Here is an 8,196-nt window from a genome sequence, read left to right as displayed (position 1 = left end):
CATGGACGGCCGTTTCGTCCTACTATGGGACTTTTCACAGTGTTCACCCTAAATCCCACACTCGAGACTCGAACCTATTACCTTTGGTCTTGTGCGGGAAAATTTATCCTACAGACCACTGATCCAGTCGTGTTATTGTCTAACTTTAATCAACTGATGATCTTTTGCAACCTTCCATCAATTGTGTGAGGTCGATAAGTGTCTCACACTCGAAACAGAGAATAGTATTACTATTGAAGATGAATTACCATTGTAATACATGTGAAGTACTTCCATAGATGAATAATTCGTAATAATTGCATAGATTCATCATTTGGATATAAATAGAAATAACCCAAATATGATGAAATGGTATATAAAATAATAATAATTAAACGATATAGAATTATGTAATCACGATGGATTGGTTTAATTTTGATTGATTCCATTAGTTTTATTGATAATAATAATCTGAAAAATAGATATAAAGAAATATAAGAATCAGTAGGGGTTTTCCTTGAGATTTCAGTATTTTCATAGTTGAAATCAGGAGGTAATTGAAGCTAGACAACTATGGAAAACCTGGAAGCATCGGACGGTCGTTTCGTCCTATTGTGGGACTTCTCCTTAGCAGTTCGCGTTCACGATCACGCACTCGCGAGACTCGAACCGAGACAGTTGGTGAACGGTTGCTCAAACATTGTGGATTGGTTGCAGTTAGACATTAACACCGTTGGATACCGGCCGGCTCAGTGGTCTATCGGTTAAGTGCTCTGGCACGAGACTGGTAAGTCCTGGGTTCGAACCTTGCGAGGCGAGATCATGGATGCGCACTACTGAGGTGTCCCACAATAGGACGAAATGGCCGTCCAATACTCCCAGGTTTTCTATGGTGGTCTAGCTTCAATTGACTCATGATTTCAACTATGAAGATTTCTACATATTTAATTAGAATGTGGAATCGTGGAGACTGTAGTAATTTTAATAGGGGAATACATGAGCTGATGTAAGCTAGACCACCATTGAAACTTGAAAGCATTGGACAGCTGACTCATTCTAGTGTAAGACTCCTCAACAGTGAGCATCCATAACCCTGCATATGGGACTCGAACCCAGGACCTTGGGGTCTCACGTGCAAACGCTTAACCTCTAGACCACTGAGATAGCTGGCATTGAATGGTATTCTAGTCCGGCGTATGAAATCGTTGACTTGCACCATTAAGGAGTCCTATGCTAAGATGAAAAGGCTGCACCATGATAGCCATATCGCTGATGAGACTCAAGAGCCTTCCGTTTCGTGAAGTGACTGACATATATTTATATATATTTCAGTCTTATAATCATCATCGGCATCATCATCGTCCAACTCATCATTATCATCATCATCATCAGCATCAGCATCATTATCATCATCATAATCAGCATCAGCATCATCATCATCATCATCATCAGCATCATCATCATCATCATCCAAATCATCATCCAAATCATCATCATCATCCAAATCATCATCATCATCCAAATCAACATCATCATCATTATCATCATCATCATCATCATCATCGTCTTCACCTTCAACGACGAAATCGATTAAAATTTTCAAAATTACTTTTCATAAAACAAACATCAATAAAGGCTGCCTTTTTTTCTTCAAAGAAAATAGATTGAATCTACACTTTATAAATGAAGTGAATATCATATTAATGTATATTTGTGCACTTCAACCCAATGAAGCCAACTAGGCAACATAATTATATAGATATACAAACTTACATTTGTGATAGTACACTTACAAAATCATATGACAATATGTAGTGCACTTGAAAGTCAATAAACAATTTGACTTTTTGCTTCTGTTTTTTTTCTATTATCAATTCCGTTTTTGTTCCATTACTTTCTTTCATGTTTTTGTTTGCTTACTTCTTTACATTCGGTCAATTCGACCCTTGAAGTTTATAGTGATTGCATACTGTGAAAGATACATATAGATGTATAAAGCCCTTTTGATGATATATTATCGATTAACTGTCTATATATGATACCCATGGAATATGTGGCTATTAGTCGTCATCGTTGCTATTGTTGATAGTCTTGATAAAGCTTATCTTGAAAGACATAACAAATATGAATCGGATTGAACGAGTTTCTATTCAATAAAGAGGAAGGAAGGAATGTGGGGGGGAGGATTTTCTATTTTCCCCAGTTTGTATATGTTTACATTGTATGTTGATAGGTTTAGAATAGGATTCAAGTATATTAAGATAGTATCACTATGGCATGTTTAAAGAAAAGTGTATTAAAACGGAAGAATTTGATGCTTATGAAAGTGTTCAACATAGTTCAGGTTAATGATCAACAAATTTTTATCAACACCTCCCGATTTATGTGTATTCAGTCAGTCAGTCAGTCAGTCAGTTACAACGTAGAACTTCGTACGTACGTACATCAGTTCAAGTCGCCATACCACATTAGTACAGAGATACAATTGTCGATTCAAATCCCATAGTAGTAGAAGTAGTAAGAGTATAAGCAGTAATGCGAAAGATTAGGGTTTCGAGATGTTATTGAAGGAGTATAATCCGGTGAAATAAATTTGGAAAGAAAAAAAAGATAGAGACATGAAGAATTCAGCAGATTAGAATTTGGTAGAACACAAAGAGTGGATGGACCTTCACCATTGCAAACTATTTTGAGCCATGTCATTCAAGGTCTCTAACCATCGATCGCGATCATCTCACGAATCCCAACCAGGTAGTCTATACGTACCAACCTGGCTCAGTCCATTTGTCAGTGACTTCATGGATTTGTGCCACGTTTTGGTCTGGCCGCCACTAACTTTCTTCAAACCTACTCCTACACCATAAAACATCGCTCGTCGGGGTAGTCTGTAGTTTGGCATACGTAACACATGTCCTAGTCATCTCAACTGATGAAGTTTCACTACCTCATCAATCGATTTGCCATCCTTACATAGTACCCGTTTCCTAACAACCGCATTACTTACTTGGTGGTCCCAGGATATACGAGTAATACTTCGAAGACACGTATGATGGAACACTAGTAGCCTACGAATATCCTCTACTTCTATCAGCCATCTTTCACTGCCATAAAGTAGGACGGAACGAACTGCTGCGCAGTAAATCCGTCCTTTGGTTGCTAGACGGATATCTCGCCTACGCCATAAATGACGCAAGTTGGCAAAAGCTAGACGAGCCTTCTGTATCCGTACTGAGATTTTGTCACACACCAGACCACAAGGGCTGATGAGACTCCCAAGATAAGTGATGCGGTCAACACACTCAACTACTTCACTACTTATCATTAGTTCAGGTGCCGATACAAACCAATCCTGAAGTAATATTTCGCACTTCGAGGGGGAGAATCGCATCCCGAACATGCTTAGGCTAAGTTTATATGTTTAATAGAGAGATCTATGTCAGTTTGTAATTTCTATTTATGAATATACAATTGTATTTACCATTGAGTATAAACTGGCAATTTCATTCTTAGTAAATAGAATTTGATGAGGAAAAAGCGCTGGAAGTGTATAGGACACACAATGAGCAAAGCACTCAACTGCATCACAAGACAAGCCCTTACATAGAATCCTGAAGGCCAAAGGAGAAGTGGAAGACCAAAGAACACATTACGCCGACAAAATGGAGACAGACATAAGAAGAATGTACAACAACTGAATAAAAATAGAAAGGAATGCCTAGAACAGAGTGGGTTATAGAATGTTGGTCGGGGGCCTATGCTCCATTGGGAGTAACAGACGTAAGTAAGTAAGTAAGTAATTGAGAGTTAAATGTCTATGTCAGTACTTCTTGATCTACAATGGTTTTCTAATTAATAATAATTCCTTTATGTCAATCTATGATAAAGCTATTTTCATGAACAAGGTAGACATTGTAGGAAGTAATTACTTCTTGAATGTTTTATGTAATCTTAGGTTGTTTTTTTTTTGAAATTTTTTTTCCATTTTATCAGTCAAAGATCAATCAAATACAAACTAACTTAACATGAATGAAGTTCTTTATCAATGGAAATGATCTTTGCAAAAAAAGTCTCTTAGCAACTATCTAAAGTGCATATCATTATATTAAGATCACTTAATTATTTTGTTAAATCATAACCATGTACTAATATGTGATCCAAAGAATGAAGTTACGTAATCAAGCTAGAAGAAGCGATCGATCTTAGGGTTTATACTTTACATGGAAACTGATACTATAGTCAATGATGGCTTAACATCAATCGGTTCATGATCTCAGTCAGAAATATAATAATCTCCAGAAACCCATGATGATAATTAGGGAAAACCTTCGTGAGGTAAATTCTTGGAGTTCTAACGAGAGGCAGGAGGAGACAGGTATATTAAAGTACATATACGATTTCCTACTTCAGAATATTAATATGGTTGGAACACTTCAAGGTACTCTTCAATAGACTAGCTCCATTGAATCCACCTAATATCGGAGCAGAACATATAGACATTCATATATATGTCACTTCACCAACGATCGAAGAAATCAGGATGACCATCAGATAAATCAAGAGCGGGAAAGCAACAGGACCTGACAATATACCAGCTGAAGCACTGAAGTCAGACATTGAAGTAACGGCAAACATACTTCACCTTCTATTTAGGAAGATTTGCGAGGAGAAACAAATGCCAACAGACTAGAAAGAAGGACACCTCATCAAGATACGAAAGAAAGGAGATCTGAGCAAATGTGAGACTTACAGAGGCATCACACTGTTGTCGGTATCAGCAAAAGTTTTTAACAGAGTGTTGCTGAACCAGATGAAAGACGCAGTAGACACCCAACTTCGAGATCAACAGATTTGATTCCGTAAGAATCGGTTGTGAACAGACTAAATCGTCGCACTACAAATCATCATTGAATAATCAGTTGAGTGGAACTCGTCATTACACATCAACTTCATTGACTATGAGAAGGCGTTTGACAATGTGGAAAGGAGAACATTATGAAAACTTCTTCGACACTCTGGAGTACTTGTGAAAATCGTCAGCATCATCCGGAAACCATACAACAGGAAGATTCACACAGAGATTGTAGTATTGACCAGTGTAGTTCAACTGGGTCTATTGTAAGTCATTAACTCGCTAAAGACAATGGAGGAAGATGTCGCAATTTCGTGCATCGGTTGAAATTAAACATCGACACTGATGGATGCTGGTCAACTCATTTGTCTAAAAGTTAAACGTTCGTACACAAGACCCTGAGGTCCTGGGTTCAAATCCAATGTGCGAGATTGTGAATACTAACTATTAAGTATTCTCATACTAAGACGAAATGGCCTCCCAACGCTTTCAAATTTTCCTTAGTGATCTAAATTCAACCAACTCATGATTTCAACTATTAAATAACAGAATAATATTATTATGAAATATTGAATATAATTTTGTTCAGGATATTAATGAAAGCTTCTTAACTAAATCATTAAATTTTAATAGTTGTGATCATGAGTCGATTGGACTTAGACCACCATGGAAATCCTAGAGGCACTGGACGGCCGTTTCGTCTTATTTTAGGACTCTTCAGCAGTGCACATCCACGTTCCCGCCCCGCGAGACTCGAACTCAGGACCTGTCGGTCCCGTACGCGATCGCTTAACCTCTAGACCGCTGACTTATGATCTCAGCTATTAAAATTACTATGATATCCACAAAAGTATAAAATTCAAGATCATAATGAATATTAAATCCAAAGATGATTATAGCCAATACAAGAACATCATAATTGATTATAGAACTCAGTTATTTGAATGAGATGGACAAATGTCATAGAAGTGAACCTAATTTGGAATGTTTATTTGACGCACATAAAGTTTACATAAAGAATTTAGGTTGATTCATCTTATCTATATATAGTAATCTATCTATACAATCCAAGAAAATATAAAACTAATTAATCAAATGAACTGATATTAGTCACTTGATGGCGGACTGCCTCGATATAACCTGAAGTTATAAGCTTACAATTTCACTCCATTGCACAAGCGGGATGGCTATCAGAACTCAGAAGCTAAGTGGATAACGCGATGGCGTTTGAAGCGAACGATACTGAACATGAACTCTGAGATGCAGATATATCCCGCTGACGAGTCCTAAATAGGACGAAACACACGTCCTGGATTTCACTGCTAGGTATTATCCATCTTTGCTTATAGAAATGATATTAAGTTGTTGAAAATAACGATGAAAGTTTTATGACCAAGTTATCTAGTTCAGAGAACAAAACTTTATCAAAATCATCTATCTTAGCTAAAAAAAAATCTTCTCTACTACTGATATTATGTGTTATTTTAGGTGATTTCAATCCATAAAATCAACTGGATGGCCGTTTTGTTCTATTTTCAGACTCCTCAGCAGTGCGCATCCATGATCCAACTTTGCGAGATTCGAACCCAAGACCTTGCGAGACAGGATCGTGGATGCACACTTCTGAGGAGTCTCATACTAGGACGGAACGGTCATCCAGTACTTCCAGGTTTTCTATGGTAGTCTAGCTTATATCGAATCATGAATTCAATTATTAAAGTTGTTACAATCTCCACAAGAAAACACTTACTGTGATTCACAACATGGTAAACAAAGATGGAAAGTGGCTAGCAGTGGAATCCAGTTCGATGCGCGTTTCGTCCCATTTGGGACTCATCAGCTCGATGCACCTGCATCTCAGAGTTGATGTTCATTCTGTGACTTTCGCTTCAAACGCCATCGCATTATCCACTCGGCCGCTGAGTCGTGATAGCTACTTGCTTGTGCGATGGGGTGAAGTTTAAATTCATTTAGTATTGTTTGTTTGAATCTTCCCATCGATGTGTTTGAAAAATGCACAACTTGTAATAAGAATGTGAATAGAGAATTATGTGTTGAGGTCAATATTAGGTACAATTCATGGTATGAAGATGAACAGACATAGTTACATTCAATTCACAAACTTCATGTAAAATGATAACTACTCTTTGTATTTCAAGGATATGGTAATTTCATTGATTTTATGCAATACGCGACAATTTGTCTTAGGCTGTTGTTAAACTGGTTAAATGAATGTGCTTATATAGCTGTCTTGGTATTCATAGTAATATTCATATATTGAGAATGCCACTCTATACGTTAGGGTCTTAACCAACAGATTACTGAACTGAAACATTCACACTCGAAAATATACTTGATACCCAGTGATCAATCAATTGTGAATACATCTCAGTCCTAGAGGACGTCGGTCACGGCCCGAATAGTTCGGTGGTAACGTCTCTGACTGTGAAGCTGAGTGGCACGGGATCGAATCCGTCCGGGAGCACCAGTTCCCTAAAGATTACAGGTACACCTTACTGACAAGTGCCAAGTAGCACGAAAATCGGGTCCAGGGTTTCCTGTTGACCACCTCCAACCACCATCTTATGAAATCAGTTAGCCTAATATGCAGAAATAGTCTAATTTAACTCAATTATGAAGATAAAAACAAAGAAAATCCTAGACTTTTCAGTTAAATATTATATAATTGTACTCAATAAAAGGGACTTGGTTTTCAGTTACTTTTATTAGCCGAATTGAATCTTTATGATTGACTGTATTATGAGGAAGTCAACATATGGGAGTAAGAACGGGATACACTGGACAGCTAGAATGTAGCTGGACGACCTGGAGTTTGTAGATGATCTGGCTCTTCTATGACACATGCAACGACAAATGCAGGAGAAGACGATCAGTGTATCAGCAGCCTTGACAGCAGTAGATCACAACATACACAAACGAAAAAGCAAGATTGTCCGATACGACACAACATGCATCATTCGAATCACACTTGACGCAGAAGCTTTGGAGGATGTGAATACATTTACATATCTAAGCAGCATCACTGATGAACATGGTGGGTCTGATGTAGATGTGAAGACGAGGGTCAGCAAGGTAAGAGCAACATATTAACAACTAATGAACATGTGGAACTCAGAACAATTGTCAATCAACACGGAGATCAGAATTTTCAATACAAATGTCAAGACAGTTCTACTGTATGGGGCGGAGACGTGGAGAACTACGAAAGACATCATTCAGAAGATACAGGTGTTTATTAACAGTTTTCTACGCAAAATACTTCGGATCCGTTGGCCAGACGCTATCAGCAATATTCTACTGTGGGAGAGAAATAACCAGACTCCATCCAGTGAAAGAAGAAATCAGGA

The sequence above is a fragment of the Schistosoma mansoni genome, chromosome 5 (genome assembly GCF_000237925.1).
Source record: "Schistosoma mansoni strain Puerto Rico chromosome 5, complete genome".
Lineage (NCBI taxonomy): Eukaryota > Metazoa > Platyhelminthes > Trematoda > Strigeidida > Schistosomatidae > Schistosoma > Schistosoma mansoni.
The sequence above is the reverse complement of the archived record's forward strand: the minus strand, read 5'-3'. Positions refer to the sequence as shown.